We start from the raw sequence: 18,794 nt of genomic DNA on the forward strand, positions 1-18,794 counted from the left end.
CTTCTTTGGACCAGCCACCGAAACAAAAAGTGAGTCTGACTTCCGAAAGGGAGCCGTGGCAGACAAATACACCTTCAGAACCCTAACCACATCAAGAGCGCGAAGGGCCACCTCTTTGGGGTGCTTCGGCTTAGGACACAACAATGGTAATACAATGTCCTCATTGATATGAAAAGCCGAAACCACCTTCGGTAGAAAGGACGGTTGCGGACATAACACCACCTTATCCCTGTGGATGACCAGATAAGGCAACTTGCAAGACAAGGCTGCCAATTCTGAAACCCCCCTGGCCGATGTGATGGCCACTAAAAAGACCACTTTCTGGGAAAGAGTCAACAGGGGAATCTCCCTAATGTTTTCAAACAGCGGTTTTTGAAGCGCCGACAACACCAGGTTCAAATCCCATGGGAGTAACGGTGGACCCACCGGAGGGACTACGTGTCGTTCCCCCTGAATGAAGGTACTCACTAAGGAGTGTGATGCCAGGGGTCATTGAAAAAAGACAGCCAAAGCTGAAATTTGCCCCTTGATGGTGCTTAATGCCAATCTCTGGTCAACTCCTTGCTGGAGAAACAGCAGGATCCTGGATATGAAAAAGGAGCGTGGATGCCATCCGTTCTCCTCACACATGGAGACGTAGGCCTTCCAGGTACGATGGTATATCTTCCGAGAAGATTTCCTCGCCCTCAGCATAGTTGGGATCACTGAGTCCGACAGACCCCGGTACCGCAACACCTGGCTCTCAATAGCCATGCCGTTAAAGCCAGCGATGGTAAAGCAGGATGAAAGATTGGACCTCGAGATAGGAGGCCCTCTCGCAACGGCAGTCGCCAGGGAGCGTCTGCCAGCAGACGCACCAGATCCGCGTACCAGGGCCGCTGAGGCCAATCTGGGGCAACCAGGATTACTGGAATCCCTTCGGCTTTCACTCTACGAAGCAGACGTGGCAACAGTTTCAGTGGAGGAAAGGCATAGATCAGCTGGTACTGATCCCACGGAGCCACCAGCGCATCTGACTCGTCTGCCCACGGATCTCTTGTCCTGGACACAAATCTTGGCACCTTCCGATTGAGACGGGAGGCCAATAGAGCCATATCTGGTGCTCCCCACTTCAGGCACAGCTGCCTGAATATCTCCGGGTGCAATGCCCATTCTCCTGGGTCCAGCATCTAGCAGCTCAGATAGTCCATCCGCCAATTTTCCACCCCCGGGATGTAAATGGCCGACAAGGCCGGTAAATGTCGCTCTGCCCACCGAAGTATGTGAGCGACCTCCCGAGCAGCGGCTGAGCTTCTTGTTCCCCCTTGGCGATTTATGTTAGGAGCGGCACAGTGGTGTAGTAGTTAGCACTCTCACCTAGCAGTAAGAAGGGTCGCTGGTTCAAATCCCAACTACGACACTACCTGTCTGGAGTTTGTATGTTCTCCCTGTGCCTGCGTGGGTTTCCTCCGGGTACTCCCGTTTCCTCCCACACTCCAAAGACATGCAGGTAGGTTAATTGGCTTCTGTCCAAAATTGCCCCTAGTATATGAATGGGGACCTTGGATTGTGAGCTCCTTGGGGGTAGGGACCAATGTGAGTGTGCAATGTACAGGGATAGTAAAAATTGTAGACACTCACTCAGGTTGAACTGGATGGACTGGTGTCTTTATTCAACCTTACTATGTAACTATGTATGCCACAGCCGTGGCGTTGTCCAACTGTATCCTGATCAGATGCCCTTGAAGACTCAACGACCATGTGTGGAAGCACAGCCTGATCGCTCTCAATTTGAGCAGATTGATCGGCAACTTGGGATTCTTCCGTCGATCAGAGGCCCTGAGCCGACTGAATCCCCATCACTCCACCCCAGCCGGATAGACTGGCGTCCGTAGTGATCACCGTCCATTTCAGGGGAAGGAACGATTTTCTGGACTGAATCACCAGGGACCTCAACCACCAGATCAGAGAGTCCCTGACTGGTTGGCTCACCTGGATCCAGGCAACTGAGATTTGTCCCATTTCAACAAAATCTCCTTCTGCAGGACTCTGGTGTGGAACTGGGCATAAGGTACTGCCTCGAAGGAGGCTACCATGAGCCCCAGACGACCATTGCGGTACAACAGTAGTTTGATCGCAGATTTCAGAGTCTGCAGTTTGTCTGAAGGGAGAAAAACTCTCGCTTCCCTGGAGTCCAATAGCAAACCTAGGTACTCCAGACGCTGGGTTGGCACAATCACCGACTTCTTTAGGTTCAACAGCCACCCAAATTCTTGCAGGGTCTGCATGGTGATCACCACATCCTCCTCTAATTCTGAGGCGGAAGATGCTCTCAGAAGGAGATCGTCCAGGTAGCCCACGATCGCGATTCCGCGTTGTCGCAGCAACGCTAATACTGGAGCCAGTACCTTGGTAAAGACTTGGGGGGCTGATGCCAGGCCAAAGGGAAGAGCCACAAATTGGTAATGGGCTTCCCCGACTGCCAAACTGAGAAATTTTTGATGCCGAAGGCATATGGTTATGTCTCCATCTATGCATTCTGGATTTCCAAAGATGCCAGGGAGTCCCCTTGATGGAGTGCAGCGACTACTGGGCGAACTGATTCCATTCTGAACCTCTGCACTTTTACAAAGTGATTGAGGGCTTTCAAGTCCAAGATTGGACGTACACCTTCCTTCTTGGGAACCACAAACAGATTTGAGTAGAATCCCTGGAAGCATTCCGATTCCGGAACTGGTACAATCACCCCCCCGATTCAGCAAGTCCCTCACCGCCCCCAACAGGGCCTCCCGGCGAACCAGGGATATGGATATGCTGGAGGGGAAGAATCTGTTTTGCAGCCAAGAGAGAAACTCTATCTTGTAGCCTGTGGAAATCAGATCGCAGACCCATTGGTCGGATAACCGGGAAGACCACCGGGCTGCAAACTCCTGAAGGCGACCCCCCAACAAATGGCCGCCGAACAGTGCTATGAGGGACAATAGCGAACATGTGGCAGGCATAGCGCTGCACCAACACAGGGGCATGACTACACAGGCATCCAGCGGGACTAAGCTTCAGGACCCAGGCACCCAGCACAGCTAAAAACCCCAGGTGAGAGCCCAGACAGACACACACCGCTCAGCACATATTATTATTATTCAAAAAAGAGAATTTTTTTCCCAAAAAAGTGCGCTTGTAAGACCGTTGCGCAAATACGGTGTGAATAAAAGTATTACAATGACCGTCATTTTATTCTCTAGGGTGTTGTGTTAGAAAATAAACAATATATAATGTTTGGGGGTTCTAAGTCATTTTCTAGCAAAAAAAAACTGCTTTAAACTTGTAAACACCAAATCTGAAAAAGAGGCCTGGTCCTTAAGTGGTTAAGGGCCTGTCTAAATTGGTCCTTTAGGGATTGACAGATGCCTATTGCAGTGACTGCAGGCCGAGTAATGGCACCTGCCAAAGAAAAAGAGGATTTTAACAGGAATTCTAACCTTTTATCTGTTGGATCCTTAAAGCGGTAGTAAACCCGCACATTTTTTTTTTTTTTTTTAAACCTGCAAAGAAAAAGGCATAATGAGCTAGTATGCACCGCATACTAGCTCATTATGAAATACTTACCTTAGAACGAGGCCCCGACATCTGGCCCGATCCACGCCGAGGGAGCTGACATGCTCCCTCTGCGTTTCTTCCGGGTATTGCGGCTCCGGCGCTGTGAGTGGCCGGAGCCGCGATATCGTCACTCCCACGCATGCGCGCGGGAGATTTCAGTCCGGCCGCTCGGACGCTGCCGGATTTTGACGGCGAGAAACCCCTTGTGCGCATGCGCCGCTGCAGTCAGCGGCGCATACCGAGGGGAATATCTCCTAAACCGTACAGGTTTAGGAGATATTTTTTTTTACCTACAGGTAAGCCTTATTATAGGCTTTCCTGTAGGTAAAAGTTAAAAATGTGGGTATACAACCACTTTAAGCATTTGTGCATTGTCCACTGGACAAGTTAGACTTTTATTGACACTGGAAATCACAGCCTCAATGCTGGTACATTACATTTTTTGGTGAATTTCTCCTGCATGGGATAGAGAATCTATTTGGAGGGAGAAAATGCTTGTCCGGGTCATCCCATTCAGCAAAAACAAGCTGTTCTAGTAATGCATGGACAGGAAACGCATGCATAGGCTGTGAAGGTTTTAAAGAACCCAAGGAAGAAACCGAACTTTCAGCAGACTCCGTTAGGGTTAGCATGAAAGTAGAACGAACCATCTCCGTAAGAGATTGTACCAGCAACTCTGAGATTGCGAGGCTGAAAAGGGTTCATTTACCGTTGTTTCCTCCATAGAGGAGTCATTGATTTGTCTTTCCTCCTGATCGCCTGAGGGTAACACCTCATCCTGTACCCACTGTTCCCCTTGCAAAGGGTCTAAGGTGGGGGAGGGGGGTCTAACAGGCTTCCTATCCATTTGAATGGAGGATGCAATTAAAGCCACTAAACTTCCTTCTGGGCCCTGCAAGGCAGAGGAAAAATTTAGATTAAAAGTGGAAAACCGCGCTCCCCCCAAACGTGTCAAAACAAGTGATACATACACTCTATAGACCCCACCGCTTTAAACCTATATTGTCCAAAAGGGGACTTCTACCATATAGTCACAGTTCATACTAAATTGAGCCAATATATTGAAAATTGTATCCACTAAATAATTGTGACAAATAAAATTTCAGTAACCTACTAAAATTAACATGCCTATATCAATCGTGCTAAAAATATAAATAAAGTGACTCATAACATTAGGGACAAAAATATCAGTGAACCTGTAAAAATTTATTTCATATATAGTAGTCCTCAAAAATAGTCCATCTGTAAAGAGTCCAAAAATTAAATACACCATGTGACAGAAGTGTGACTAGCAACCAAATGATGAAACATTTCACTACATATTCTCGTTCATGTTGTGATCTGTGCAGACTTCACCACCACCTAAATAAAAGATGGCTCCTTACCAGATACTTTGGATGTCGTCAATAGCATCTGTAAGCAATAGAGGCTATTCAAACATCTCAATCTTCCCATGCCATTAATGGTATGGGAAGTAATGTCCATCCACTGCCACACAGTTTCAAAGCAGTTCCCCAGCAACCAAATTGCATTGACCGATATTTCACCATAAAAAAGAAAATTGCTCCAATAGTGTAAAATCTCACTATTAATATGAAATAAAAAATATAAAATTGCACTTACAAACATGCGAAAAGAACAGGTCTTAAGTGGGTAGCGCCGACCGTACCCATACCCCCACAAACTTGTCTTCCCTGAACTGTATGGACAAACTACAAGGTGATAACAGCGTGACGTTCCGCCCTACGCATTTTGTGACAATTCACGTAGTCTCGGGGCACGGGCGGCACGCTGTATCACCTCCTATTTATATTGTACTCTATGGTCTCCAGATCTCATCCCCAATTGCGCCAAACCTTGCTTTCGACCAGCATGGTGGAAGCGGAAGGGAGGGTGCCACCACTGCTCAACCCCCCCCCCCCCCCCAGCACCGCCCCGACCTCACGTCGGCGCACCCGTGATCCAATCCTCACTACGAATTAGACCAAGACACAAGAACCATTTCTGGGATCTCCCATCTCGCGAGATTACCTGTGTCAATAGAATGTTACTCCATCGCCCAACCAAGCCTCGACACGGACGCACCAATGGAGTGGACGGCAGGAGGTGGATCCCGCTCTCGCGAGATCCATCCCCACCTCTGCCATAAGCCGTCTCAAGCAATACGTGGCACCAAAGGGAAGAAACCCAAGGAAAGGTTATACTTCCATATATAACAATCATTGTACGGGCAAACAGCCCACATATATATCTCGCTAAGAGCGTCATAGCTGTCTACACCAGACCATACAATCTCCACTGATCAGGCCAAAGAGCATCCGGAAACACACAAAAAAAAAGTGGAGTCAGATTTGGGATTGGGGACGGCCACGGCACGCAATACGAAAAAACGCTTTTTCGAAACACAAAAATATTTTTACCACAAAAAAATTGTACCAAAATAATAAAAGTTATAAAACATATACTAAAAATGTATACACTTCAACTGCATCATTAAACTGGCACAATCCATATACATACATATATACCAAGAGTTATATGATGTAATGTTAGTAAAGTATAGTATTCCCATCCACATTTTGTGCCACATCCCACCATTGTAAGGCAATGTAGAGAAACAAAAATGGGACATTACATTTCATCCTTTTCTTAGGGGAAATAAACAACCCCAGACTGACCATTAGGAATTATTAATAAAGGCGTTGAGGAAAATGCATCTTCAGTTACGTATACCGGGGCTGAGATGACAGAAGCAGCTGCACCACCAATATGTTCCAATGACTCACTCTGGCTTGCCATAATTGGTATTTCAGGAGAGGATGACAGTGTGGAGACACGACTGGAGTTCCTAGCGCCTGGGGGTGAAACCTTTGGTACCTTTTTGGTCTTTGTGGTGTCTTTTTTGGTACGCATAGTCTTAAGCTCAAAAGCAGAGGCACTATTTAATTGCAATAATTGCTGAACATAGGCTGACAGTATAATACCGCTATACAAGTTCAGCCTAGCGCTGGGAAAATTGTCCTCTCCGTATTAGGAATGTCACATGCAGTCCTTATGTGCCCCACCGCTCCTCTGTCCTGAGTGTAGCCTGCTTGCTCCTCGTCGCTATCAGCTAAGGAGAGACTGCTCCAGCTGATCCTTAAGCCTGTGTTTGTGCAGTGCATACTCCTGGACGCTACACGGCTCCGCGCCTAGGCCCCATCCCCTTCGTTAACCAACCCCCCCTCCTTTTCCTTTGAAAAAAAGTTTCTGGGCGAGTGGCTTTCGGGTCCGAAGACCAAACAGGAGGGGGGGGAGCTCCGTGAGCATGATCGCTGGCCCCACAGACTCGATGTCCGTGGGGATACCCGTGATCGTCTCACGGAGAGGAAGAATGGGGAAATGTCAATGTAAACAAGCATTTCCCCGTTCTGCCTAGTGACACTGATCACAGCTACCTGTGATCGGGAGCGGTGCTCAGTGTCGTATCACATGCAGCCCCTCCCCCCCAGAGTTAGAATCACTCTCTAGGATAAACTTAACCCCAGGGGTGGACTGAAAACTCATGGGGCCCCCAGGCAATAGGAGATTATGGGGCCCCCAGGCAATCAGACATTATGGGGCCACACAGTATACACAAACACACACACACACACACACACACACACACACAGTATACAATCACACAGTATAAACAGACATGTTTCTATTGGCTGAGAAGGTACTGGAGAGGTTGGGCAGCTATAATCTCTGTATTTTTAGACCAAAAGGATGTCGGTAAGGGACATTTCAGAGACAGATGTAAAAAAAAAAAAAAAAAGATTTTTACATACTTTCCCTGGTTTTACTGAGGCTGGCAACCCTGATGGGGCCCCCCAGTGGCACGGGGCCCTCGGGCAGTGCCCGAGTGGCCCAATGGTCAGTCTGCCCCTGCTTAACTCCTACAGTGCCACCTAGTGGTTAACCCCTTCACTGGCAGTCCCATTTACACAGTAATCAATGCATTTAGTATAAATGTGAATGGTCCCAAAATCGCGCCAAAAGTGTCCGATGTCTCCACCATAATGTCGCAGTCCCGATATAAATCGCTGATCACTTACATTACTAGTTAAAAAGAAAAATAAATAATAATAAAAATGCCATAAAACTATCCCTTATTTTGTAGACGCTATACGTTTTGCGCAAACCAAATGCTTGAGATTTTTTTTTACCAAAAATATGTAAAAGAATACGTATCGGCCTAAACTGATGAAAAAAAAAAATTTGGGGGGGGATATTTATTATAGCAAAAAAGTTAAATAACGGGTTTTTTTTTCAAAATTGTTGCTATTTTTTGTTTAAAGCGCTAAAAATAAAAAACGTCAGAGGCAATGAAATACCACCAAAAGAAAGCTTGGCAAAAAAAGGACGTCAATTTTGTTTGGGAGCCACGTCGCACGACCACGCAATTGTCAGTTAAAGCGACGCAGTGCCGAATTGTAAAAAGTGCTCTGGTCTTTGGCCAGCCAAATGGTCCGGGGCTTCTGTGGTTAAGAGGAATCCCCCTGTGCAAGCTGCTGTGGCCACACACAGACTGACACTGAACTGAAGAGAAGACAACAGATTAAGGTATGTGCATATACTCCCTCTAGTGGAGAATTAAGGCATGACAACATTTTTCCCTAAAGAAAAAACCTTAGGTGGACTTTTTAGTTCCTATGTTTCTTCCCTTAACTTATCCTCGCTGCAGGATTTAACCCACATAGTAATTACTATGGTGCTCTGTGTCCCGTGATGTACGATAAAGAAATTGTAGTATTTCGGAGAAAACAAAAAAAATTTAAGTCAGCAGCTACAAATACTGTAGGTCCTAGAAGGCGACAGGTGGTTGGGGAAGTAGAAGGGCACAACAAAGAATGCGGAATTGACATACCTCGCCACGGTGACATGGGACAGAGAAAAAAATACAAAAAAAAAAGGCATAAAAAAAAAGGGGGGGTGGGGTGTGCTTTTGTTTCAGAGTTCAATTTTTGCCTGCAACTCCGCTTTCAATCAAGCCCAACTACATCATCTCTCATTTCCTAATTGGCTGCACTTTTTTGGGGGCTGAAAACTTACTGCAATATGCTATGAACAGTTTCTAGAGGCCTCTGCTGCTGGATTGAGGTAAATATGCATCCCTGGAGAGGGGGATGGAATCTGTTCATTTAGTTTTAGAGTCAAAGGATAAACACAGGTTCTCTGAAGTGCACTTATCCTTTAAAATTAAATAGGGTGTAAAAATGTCTACATGTTCATTTCTACAAGAGGAGAACAGCTATATTTTCTCCTGTATGATATGAGAGTTTGGGTTAGTCTGTTTACACCATAATGTAACGCAAACTGATGCACAGTAGTAGATGATATGCAATAGTCTATTTCAATAGAAGATGTAATGGCTAGTAATGCATTCAAAATATATATATATATATATATTATTATTTTTTTTTTTTATTTAAAATGACAGTGAGGGAAAAAAGTATTTGATCCCTGCTGATTGTGTATGTTTGCCACTGACAAAGAAATGATCAGTCTATAATTTTATTGGTAGGTTTATTTAACAGTGAGACAAAACAACAAAAAAATCCAGAAAAATTGGATTTGTGTACTCACAGTAAAATCCTTCTCTAAAGTTCATTGAGGGACACAGCTCCAGTACACTTGACCGTAGGGTAATTACGCCACCTTCAGGAGAGGACTAGGCAGAACATGTAATACATGTGGCGGCACAGTGGTGTAGTGGTTAGCACTCTCGCCTAGCAGTAAGAAGGGTCGCTGGTTCGAAATCCCAACCACGACACTACCTGCCTGGAGTTTGCATGTTCTCCCTGTGTGGATTTCCTCCGGGTACTCCGGTTTCCTCTCACAATCCAAAGACATGCTGGTAGGTTAATTGGCTTCTGTCCAAAATTGGCTCTAGTATATGAATGGGGACCTTGGATTGTGGGCTCCTTGAGGGTAGGGACTGATGTGAGTGTGCAATGTACAGGGATAGGGACGATTGTAGACATTCACTTAGGTTGAACTAGATGGACTGGTGTCTTTATTCAACCTTACTAACTATGTAACTATGTAGCTATGTGAAAAACAACAGAACTTTACAGTTCCACCCAGGGGGGCGGTCCCTCTGGTAATAACCCCTCAGTCTGCTTCCTGCAGCTCAGTACGTCAACAAGCAGTATAACGTAAACCAATAGGAGGGGAGGGTGCTGTGTCAATGAACTTCAGAGAAAAGGATTTTGTGGTGAGTGCAAAAATCCTATTTTCTCTTTTGTTCATTGACGGACACAGCTCCAGTAATCTTGACCATAGGGACGTCCCCAAGCAGTGACATAATGAGGGGTGGGAACAGCAACATAACTTCACCCACAACCAGCGGTGCTCCCTAACAGGGGAGTTACCATCAGAACTAACCGCATCGGAACTTGTGGTCAACAAATGCAGCAAGGTGCATTAATATTCAAAAGTTAACATGTTTTCTCAACAGAAGAAAGAGTGTAAAATTGCAACATTACATTGCCTCCTGCAAAACTTTGCGGCCAAAGCAGGCATCAGACGATGTGCTTAAATCCACTTTGTAGAACTTTGTAAAGGTGTGAACGGAAGATCAAGTCGCTGCCTTACACACTTGAGCGACTGACGCTTGATGTCAGAAAGCCCAAGAGGTCCCAATTGCCCCGTGGAATGGGCCGTGACAGGAAAGGGGGGCACCTGCCCCTTCAAGGTGTAAACCTGGACCACAATCTGTCTGATCCACCTGGAAATGGTGGCCGACGAGACCACCATCCCTTTTTTTGGACCAGCTACCAAAACTAACAGAGTCTGACTTCCGGAAGGGAGCCATGGCAGACAGATATACCCTTAGAGCCTGGACCACATCCAGGGAATGGAGGGCCACCTCCTTAGGATGTGTCTGTTTCAATGTCTTCATTGATGTGAAAAGCCGAAACCATCTTCGGTAGAAAAGAAGGTAGCAGACGCAACACCACCTTATCCTTGTGGATAACAAAATAGGGCCGATGTAACGGCCACTAAGAAGACCACTTTCTGAGAAAGAGTCAACAAGGGAATTTCCCTGATGTTCTCAAACGGCGGTTTCTGAAGCGCCGATAACACCAGGTTCAGATCCCACGGGGGCAAGGGTGGATGCACCGGAGAGACTACATGCCGGACCCCTTCTACAAAGGTGCTCACTAGAGAGTGAGACGCCAGGGGTCATTGGAAAAAAAAAAAACAAAAAAAAACAGCCAAGGCTGATATCTGTCCCTTAATGGTGCTTAAAGACAGCTTCTAGTCTACTCCTCACTGTAGGAACAGCAGGATCCTGGAAACGAATAGCTGCGCGGACACCACCCCATCTACTCACACATGGAGATATAGGCCTTCCATGTATGATGGTTTATCTTCGGAGAAGAAGATTTCCGTGCCCTCAACATAATTGAAATCACAGAGTCAGACAGGCCTCGGTTCCTTAGCACCTGGCTCTCAACAGCCATGCAGTTAAAACCAGCGATGGTAAAGCAGGATGGTGAATCAGACCTTGAGACAGAAGGTCTTCTTGCATCGGTAGCAGCCAGGGAGCACACGCAACCAGACGCCAAGGCCAATCTGGGGCAATCAGTATCACTGATATCCCCTCGTAACAGCTTTAGTGGAGGAAAGGCGTAGATCAGTTGGTACTGAGCTCATGGAGCCACCAACATGTCTGCCCAAAGATCTCTTGTCCTGGACACGAACATCGGCACCTTCTGACTGAGCCAGGAAGCCAGGAGATCCGCGTCTGGTGTGCCCCACCGCAGGCACAGAATCCTGAACACCTCCGGATGCAACGACCATTCTTCTGGGTCCAGCATCTGGCAACGTAGATAGTCCGCCTGCCAGTTTTCTACTCCCGGGATGTAAATGGCCGATAGGGCCGGTACATGTCACTCTGCCCACCGAAGGATGTGAGCGACCTCACGTGTTGCAGCCGAGCTTCTTGTTCCTCCTTGATGGGTGAAATTTGCCACCGCCGTTGCGTTGTCGGACTGGATCCTGATCGGACGTCCTCTTAGTCTCATCGACCATGTGGAGAGGCATAGCCTGACCACTCAGAGCTCAAGCACATTGATGGGCAACTTTGATGGGCAACTTTGATTCCTCCCCTGAACAGAGGCCATAGGTCGACTCTACTCCCAGTACTCCACCCCAGCCGGTCAGACTGGGGTCTGTTGTGATCACTGCCCAATGCAGAGGTAGGAACAACTTCCTGGACCGAATTGCCAGCGATCTCAGCCACCAGAGCAGGGAGTCCCTGACTGACTGGCTCACCCAAATCTGCAGATCCAGGGATAACAGAGATTTGTCCCATTTTGTCAATATCTCCTTCTGCAAGACTCTGGTGTGAAACTGGGCATCCAGTACCGCCTCGAAGGAAGCCACCATGAGGCCCAGGACTTGCATGCAGAAGCGCAGCGACGACCACCCGCGGTTCATCAACAGTTTCACCGTGGCTCTGAGAGTCTGCAGTTTGTCTGAAGGGAGAAACACTCGCTTCCACGGAGTCCAGCAGTAAGCCTAGGAACTCCAGGCCCTGAGTCGGCACAAGCACAGACTTCTTTAGGTTCAACAGCCACCCAAATTCATGCAGGGTTTGCACGGTGATCACCACATCCTCCTTTAATTCTGAGGCAGAAGCAGCTCTCAGGAGGAGATCGTCTAGGTAACCCACGATTGCTAAACCATGGTAAGGACTCGGGGTGCTGAAGCCAAGCCAAAAGGGGAGAGCCACAAACTGGTAGTGGGCTTCCCCTACTGCAGATTGCAGAAACCGCTGATGCCTGAGGCATATGGGTATGTGCAGGTATGGATGTCCAAGGACGACAGGAAGCCCCCCTGATGGAGTGCAGCGACAACTGAGCGTACCGATTCCATTCTGAACCTCTGTACTTTAACAAAGCAATTGAGGGCTTTTAGGTCCAAGATTGGACGTACCCCTTCCTTTTTGGGGACTATAGATTGGGGACTATAGATTGGACTAGAACCCCGAACAGGCACTATCATCCCGCAGCTTAGCAGGTCCCTTACTGCCCCAGACAGGGCCTCCCAGCGAGCCGGGAGTAAGGGTATGCTGTTTGGTGGCCGAGAGAGGAACTCTATCTTGTAGCCCAATGAAATCAGATCGCAGACCCATTGGTCGGACAGCCAAGAGGCCCACCGGGCTGAAAACCCCCAAAGGCAACCCCCACCCGAGTGACGGGCAGGATCAAACCTTCATGCGGTAGCACTTTTGTTCACAGGCTTGTGAGTCCAGGGACGCTTCTGTCCCTCAGTAGTCGCCCTGTCGGACTGGGAGCGTTTAGCTGAAGTCCCGGGCGGACTAAAAAGTCTCTTGAGCGGAAAATGAGGGCCCTTGCCTCCTTACTCTTCCTGGCCTGTGGGAGCAAGGTACTCTTCCCACCTGTGACATTCTTAATAATGTCATCTAACGAGGCTCCAAATAGCCACTCACCAAGTAAGGGTAGATCCGTTAAGGCTTTTTTAGATGCCTGGTCTGCAGACCAGCATTTTAGCCAAATCAGGCACTGCAGCACAACTGCTGACACTGAAGCCCCTGGAGAGTAAAGGAAGCATATCCAGGGCCATGTCACAAACGTACTTAAGGCCGTGCACTAATTGATCTACTAATTCCACATACACAGGAGTAGCCTGCTGCTTCTCCAATTCACCCACCCTCCTAGCTGCTGCAGACTGAGGGCCCCCCACTGCAGGACTTACCACCCCGACCGTTCTGTTACAGGTGTCTGTGTCCAGTATCAGCTCCCAGGTGTCCAGAGCAAAAAACAGAGCCATTCTGAGCAACAGGGACCAGCGCTGAGGATAAAAACCACGCTGAGCTACAACAAAATGTCAGCTGGCCACCTTGTGTAAGGGACAATCACAGGGAAAATGGTCCCCGACCATGCTTTCCACTGAGACACACAGAAAATGGCCGACAAGCAACTGTACACAGTGAATGAACAGAGATAATGGTGGCAGAACAGCGCTATGGCGACAGCACATGCAGAGACTTCAGGCACCCAGAGGAGACTACAGACACCCAGAGACACAGACGGAGGACCCCTGACTCAGGTACACACACCGCTCAGCAGCCCAATCATTTAGAATCCCCCACGGAGGGGGGGGGGGGTTGGGACAGGGAGAGAAGAGAGGGAGGAGAGGGACCCCCTAATCGACCTCCCAGGGAATGCCCAGCTGCTCAATCCCGCCGAGGCAGGAAGCACTGTACTTACCATCCGGATGAGCTGTGGACATCCCATCACAGACCCACTCCCGAGCAGTACAGGGTGACTGATGGCCACGGCACACTGTGACAAGGAGATCGGTAGTCCGGTCATATTTGTGCCCCTGAGCGCTGCGCTCACCGGCTGCCCCTGGAGCCTGAGGGGCATGTCGTGACCGACCCAGCGTGTAGCTAGGGTCTGCACACGTTCGATGGCCAGGCTGGGGAGACTACAAGGATCTAGATTATCCAGCCTGTCACCCAGCCGGCTGTTGATAGCAGATCACAGGATCTTAAAATCTTGTGCAAAAGGCAAAAATCCAGAAAATTCCCAGGACCGATGGCCCCGCAGGGAGCCTAGGTCCTTCTCCTTCACTAGGCAGAAAAAAACAGCTGCAGGAAGCAGGCTGAGGGGTTATTTACCAGAGGGACCGACCCCTGGGCGGAACTGTAAAGTTCTGTTATTTTCCACATGTATTACATGTTCTGCCTAGTCCTCTCCTGAAGGTGGCGTAATAACCCTACGGTCAAGATTACTGGAGCTGTGTCCGTCAATGAACGAAAGAGAAAACACATTTCAAAAAAGTTATATATTTATTTGCATTTTAATGAGTGAAATAAGTATTTGACCTCTTCGCAAAACATGACTGAAAGCAGAGTTCCAACAGTTTTTTAGTTCATCAAAAGTCAGCAGCTACAAAAAGTGTAGCTGCTGACTTTTAATAAACAGACAGACACTCACCTGTCCCACGGTCTAGCGATGCCGACGCCTCTCTCCTCTCCCCCTCCTCCCTACGGCGCCCTCATAGCAACTGTGGGCACCCGGCCATGAAAGCTTATGGCTTCATGGCCAGGCGTGCACTGGGCATGCGAGTTGTGCTGTGCTCTGTTATTGGCCAGGCATTCTTCCGGGACCTGTGATGTGTCGTAGGGGGAGAGGAAGAGTCGCCGTAGTGGCAGAGAAGTGGAAAAGGAGGTAGTGGGTCAGGAAGAAAAGAAGGCAGCCACTCACACACGCACCCCCCCCCCCCCAAAAAAAATTGACATGCCACTCCAGGACCTTAATGTGCTTCCTTTTGAGCCACTCCTTTGTTGCCTTGGCTATTGGTTTGGGTCATTGTCATGCTGGAATACTCATTCACAACCCATTTTCAATGCCCTGGCTGAGGAAAGGAGGTTCTCACCCAAGATTTGATGGTTCATGGCTCCGACCATCGTCCCTTTGATGTGGTGAAGTTGTCCTGTTCCCTTAGCAGAAAAACACCCCCAAAGCATAATGGTTTCCACCTCCATGTTTGACGGTGGGGATGGTGTTCTTGGGGTCATAGGCAGCATTCCTCCTCCTCCAAACACGGCAAGTTGAGTTGATGCCAAAGAGCTCGATTTTGGTCTCATCTGACCACAAGACTTTCACCCAGTGCTCCTCTGAATCCTTCAGACGTTCATAAGCAAACTTCAGATGGGCCTGTTCATGTGCTTTCTTGAACAGTGGGACCTTGCAGGCGCTGCAGGATTTCAGCCCTTCACGGCGTAGTGTGTTATAAATTGTTTACTTGGTTACCATGGTCCCAGCTGCCTTAAGGTCATGGAAAAGATTCTCCTGTGTAGTTCTGGGCTGAGTCCTCGCCGTTCTCATGATCATTGAAACTCCACGAGGTGGGATGTTGCATGGAGCCCCAGACCAAGGGAGTTTAACGGTTTATTTAATTTGGGAATAATCTGACCAACTATTGTCACCCTCTCACCAAGCTGCTTGACGATGGTCTTGTAGCCCATTCCAGCTTTGTGTAGGTCTACAATCTTGTCCCTAATATCCTTGAACAGCTCTTTGGCTATGGAGGAGAGATTGGAATCTGTTTGATTGCTTCTGTGGACAGGTGTCTTTTATACAGGCTAACAAGCTGTGATCAAGAGCACTCCCTTTAAGAAAGAGCTCCTAATCTCAGCTCATTACCTTTATAGAAGACACCTAGGAGCCCAAAATCTTGCTGATTTAGGCCGGGTTCACACTGCTGCGGGGGGAGATCCGGATGTGATTCGCACCGCACTGCAGTGCAAATCACATCCGATCTCCGTAGCGATGCAAGTTCAGCCATACAGATAGTATGGCTGAATTCGCATCGTTCCCGCAGCAAACTCGCACGGGACCCTTTTTTTGGTCCGCAACAGAATCGGATCGCATGGGTGTTCACACCATGCGATCCGATTCCTGTGCGAGTCGGCAGATCGCACTGCGATATGCGGACGGATCTGGGGGTGTCATTAACATATCATTGACACTCCCAGCCGTCCGCATAGGGCAGTGTGAACTGCCGGCGGGAGGTGTGCGATGCGGGAAAACGCAGCGGATTCGCGGCGTTCCCGCATCGCTGTGGTGTGAACCCGGCCTTATAGGGGTTTAATCACTTATTTGACTCCTTAACCACTTCCCGACCAGCGCCCACCGATGTACGTCAGCAGAATGGCACGGGCAGGCATATTGGTGTACAGGTACGTCCAATTTTAAATGCCTCCCTGCCATCGCGAGCGCACCGGTGGCGGCGCACTTGCGTGTCGGTCGGGACCCCCGTGAGTCCGGTCGCGGGTCCCGCGGACTCTATAGCCGCAGGCATACCCACGATCGCCTCACGGGGCGGCTGAACGAGGAGATGCCTTTGCAAACAGCATCTCCTCGTTCTGCATAGCAACAAGTGACGCTGTCATAATGTTGCAGTCACAATAAAAATCACTGATCACCGCCATTACTAGTAAAAAGTAAAATTATTAATAAAAATACCACAAAACTATCCCCCATTTTGTAAACGCTATAACTTTTGCGCAAACCAATCAATAATAATAATCAATAACTCGCTTATTGTGATTTTTTTTACCAAAAATATGTAGAAGAATATGTATCAGCCTAAATTGAGGGAAAAAAACGTTTTTTTTTTTTTATGTATTTTTGGGGATATTCATTATAACAAAAAGTAAAAAATAATGCGTTTTTTTAAAAAAAATGTCGCTCTATTTTTGTTGATAGCACAAAAAATAAAAACCGCAGGGGTGATCAAATACCACCAAAAGAAAGCTCTATTTGTGGGAAAAAAAAGGACGTCAATTTTGTTTGGGACCCATGTCGCACGTCCGCGCAATTGTCAGTAAAAACAACGCAGTGCCGAATCGCAAAAAGTGGTCTGGTCTGTAAGTGGTTAAAATGCAAATCAATTGATAACTTTTTTGAAATGCGTTTTTCTGGATATTTTTGTTGCAATTCTGTCTCCATTAAAATAAACCCACCATAAAAATTATAGACTGATCATTTCTTTGTCAGAGGGAAAACGTACAAAATCAGCAGGGGATCAAGTACTCCCCCCCCCCCTCACTGTACATATGTCCACATCTTATTTCACAATTTGGACCAAACAGCTACCCTCCATGTACAGGTGATACTTGAAAAATTTGAATATTGTGCAAAAGTTCATTTATTTCATTAATGCAACTTAAAAGGTGAAACTAATATATGAGATAGACTCATTACATGCAAAGCAAGATAATTCAAGCCGTGATTTGTAATTAATAATTATAATGATTATGGCTTACAGTTCATGAAAACCCCAAATCCACAATCTCAGAAAATTAGAATATTGTGAAAAGGTGCAATATTCTAGTGCAGTATTCTAGGCTTAAAGTGTCCCACTCTAATCAGCTAATTAAGCCATAACACCTGCAAAGGGTTCCTGAGCCTTTATATGGTCTCTCAGTCTGGTTTAGTAGGAACCACAATCATGGGAAAGACTGCTGACCTGACAGTTGTGCAAAAAACCATCATTGACACCCTCCATAAGGAGGGAAAGCCTCAAAGGGTAACTAAAAAGAAGTTGGATGTTCCAAAAGTGCTTTACAAAGCACATTAATAGAAAGTTATATGGAATCGAAAAGCATGGAAGAAAAAAGTGCACAACTCCGCAGCCTGGAGAGGATTGTCAGGAAAAGGTCATTCAAAAGTGTTGGGGACTTTCATAAGGAGTGGACTGAGGGTGGAAGTCAGTGCATCAAGAGCCACCACACACAGACGGATCCTGGACATGAACTTCAAAATGTCGTATTCCTCTTGTCAAGCCACTCCCGAACAACAAACATCAGAAGCATCTTACCTGGGCTAAAGAAAAACAGACCTGGTCTGTTGCTCAGTGGTCCAAAGTCCTCTTTTCTGATGAGAGCAAATTTTGCAACTCATTTGGAAACCAAGGACCCAGAGTATGGAGGAAGAATGCTTGAAGTCCAGTGTGAAGTTTCCACAGTCTGTGTTGATTTGGGGAGCCATGGTGTTGGTCCACTGTGTTTCATTAAGTCCAGGGTCAACACAGCCGTCTACCAGGAGATTTTGGAGCACTTCACGATTCCTTCTGCAAGCTCTATGGGGTGCTGACTTCATTTTCCAGCAGGACTTGGCACCTGCCAACACTACCAAAAGCATCAAAACCTGGTTCAATGACCGTGGGATTGCTGTGCTTGATTGGCCGGCAAACTTGCCTGACCTGAACCCCATAGAGAATCTATGGGGCATTGCCAAAAGAAAGATGAGAGACATGAGACCAAACAATGCAGAAGAACTGAAGCATCCTGGTCTTCCATAACACCTCAGCAGTGCCACAGGCTGCTTCCATGCCATCATTCCCTCATTGAGGCAGTAATTGCTGCAAAAGGGGCCCAAACCAAGTACTGAGTACATATGCATGCTTATACTTTTCAGAGGTCCAATATTGTTCTATGTACAATCCTTGTTTTATTGATTGCATGTAATACTTTCATTTTCTGAGATTGTGGATTTGGGGTTTTCATGAGCTGTAAGCCATAATAATCACAATTATGACAAATCACAGCTTGACCTATCTTGCTTTGCATGTAATAAGTCTACCTCATATATTAGTTTCACCTATTAATTTGCATTACTGAAATAAATGAACTTTTGCACGATGTT

The 18,794-nt window shown here is 47.3% G+C and overlaps 1 protein-coding gene across 1 annotated transcript in view; it reads right to left on the reverse strand.

Moving 5' to 3' along the window:
• FRS3 (fibroblast growth factor receptor substrate 3) overlaps nucleotides 1–18,794 on the reverse strand; it is an 83,732-nt gene that overhangs the window by 16,820 nt on the left and 48,118 nt on the right. The window lies entirely within an intron of this gene.

This window comes from Lithobates pipiens, unplaced genomic scaffold, assembly GCF_037356315.1.
Source record: "Lithobates pipiens isolate NorthernLeopardFrog02 unplaced genomic scaffold, aLitPip1_a1.2 Scaffold_16, whole genome shotgun sequence".
In the NCBI taxonomy this organism is placed as follows: domain Eukaryota; kingdom Metazoa; phylum Chordata; class Amphibia; order Anura; family Ranidae; genus Lithobates; species Lithobates pipiens.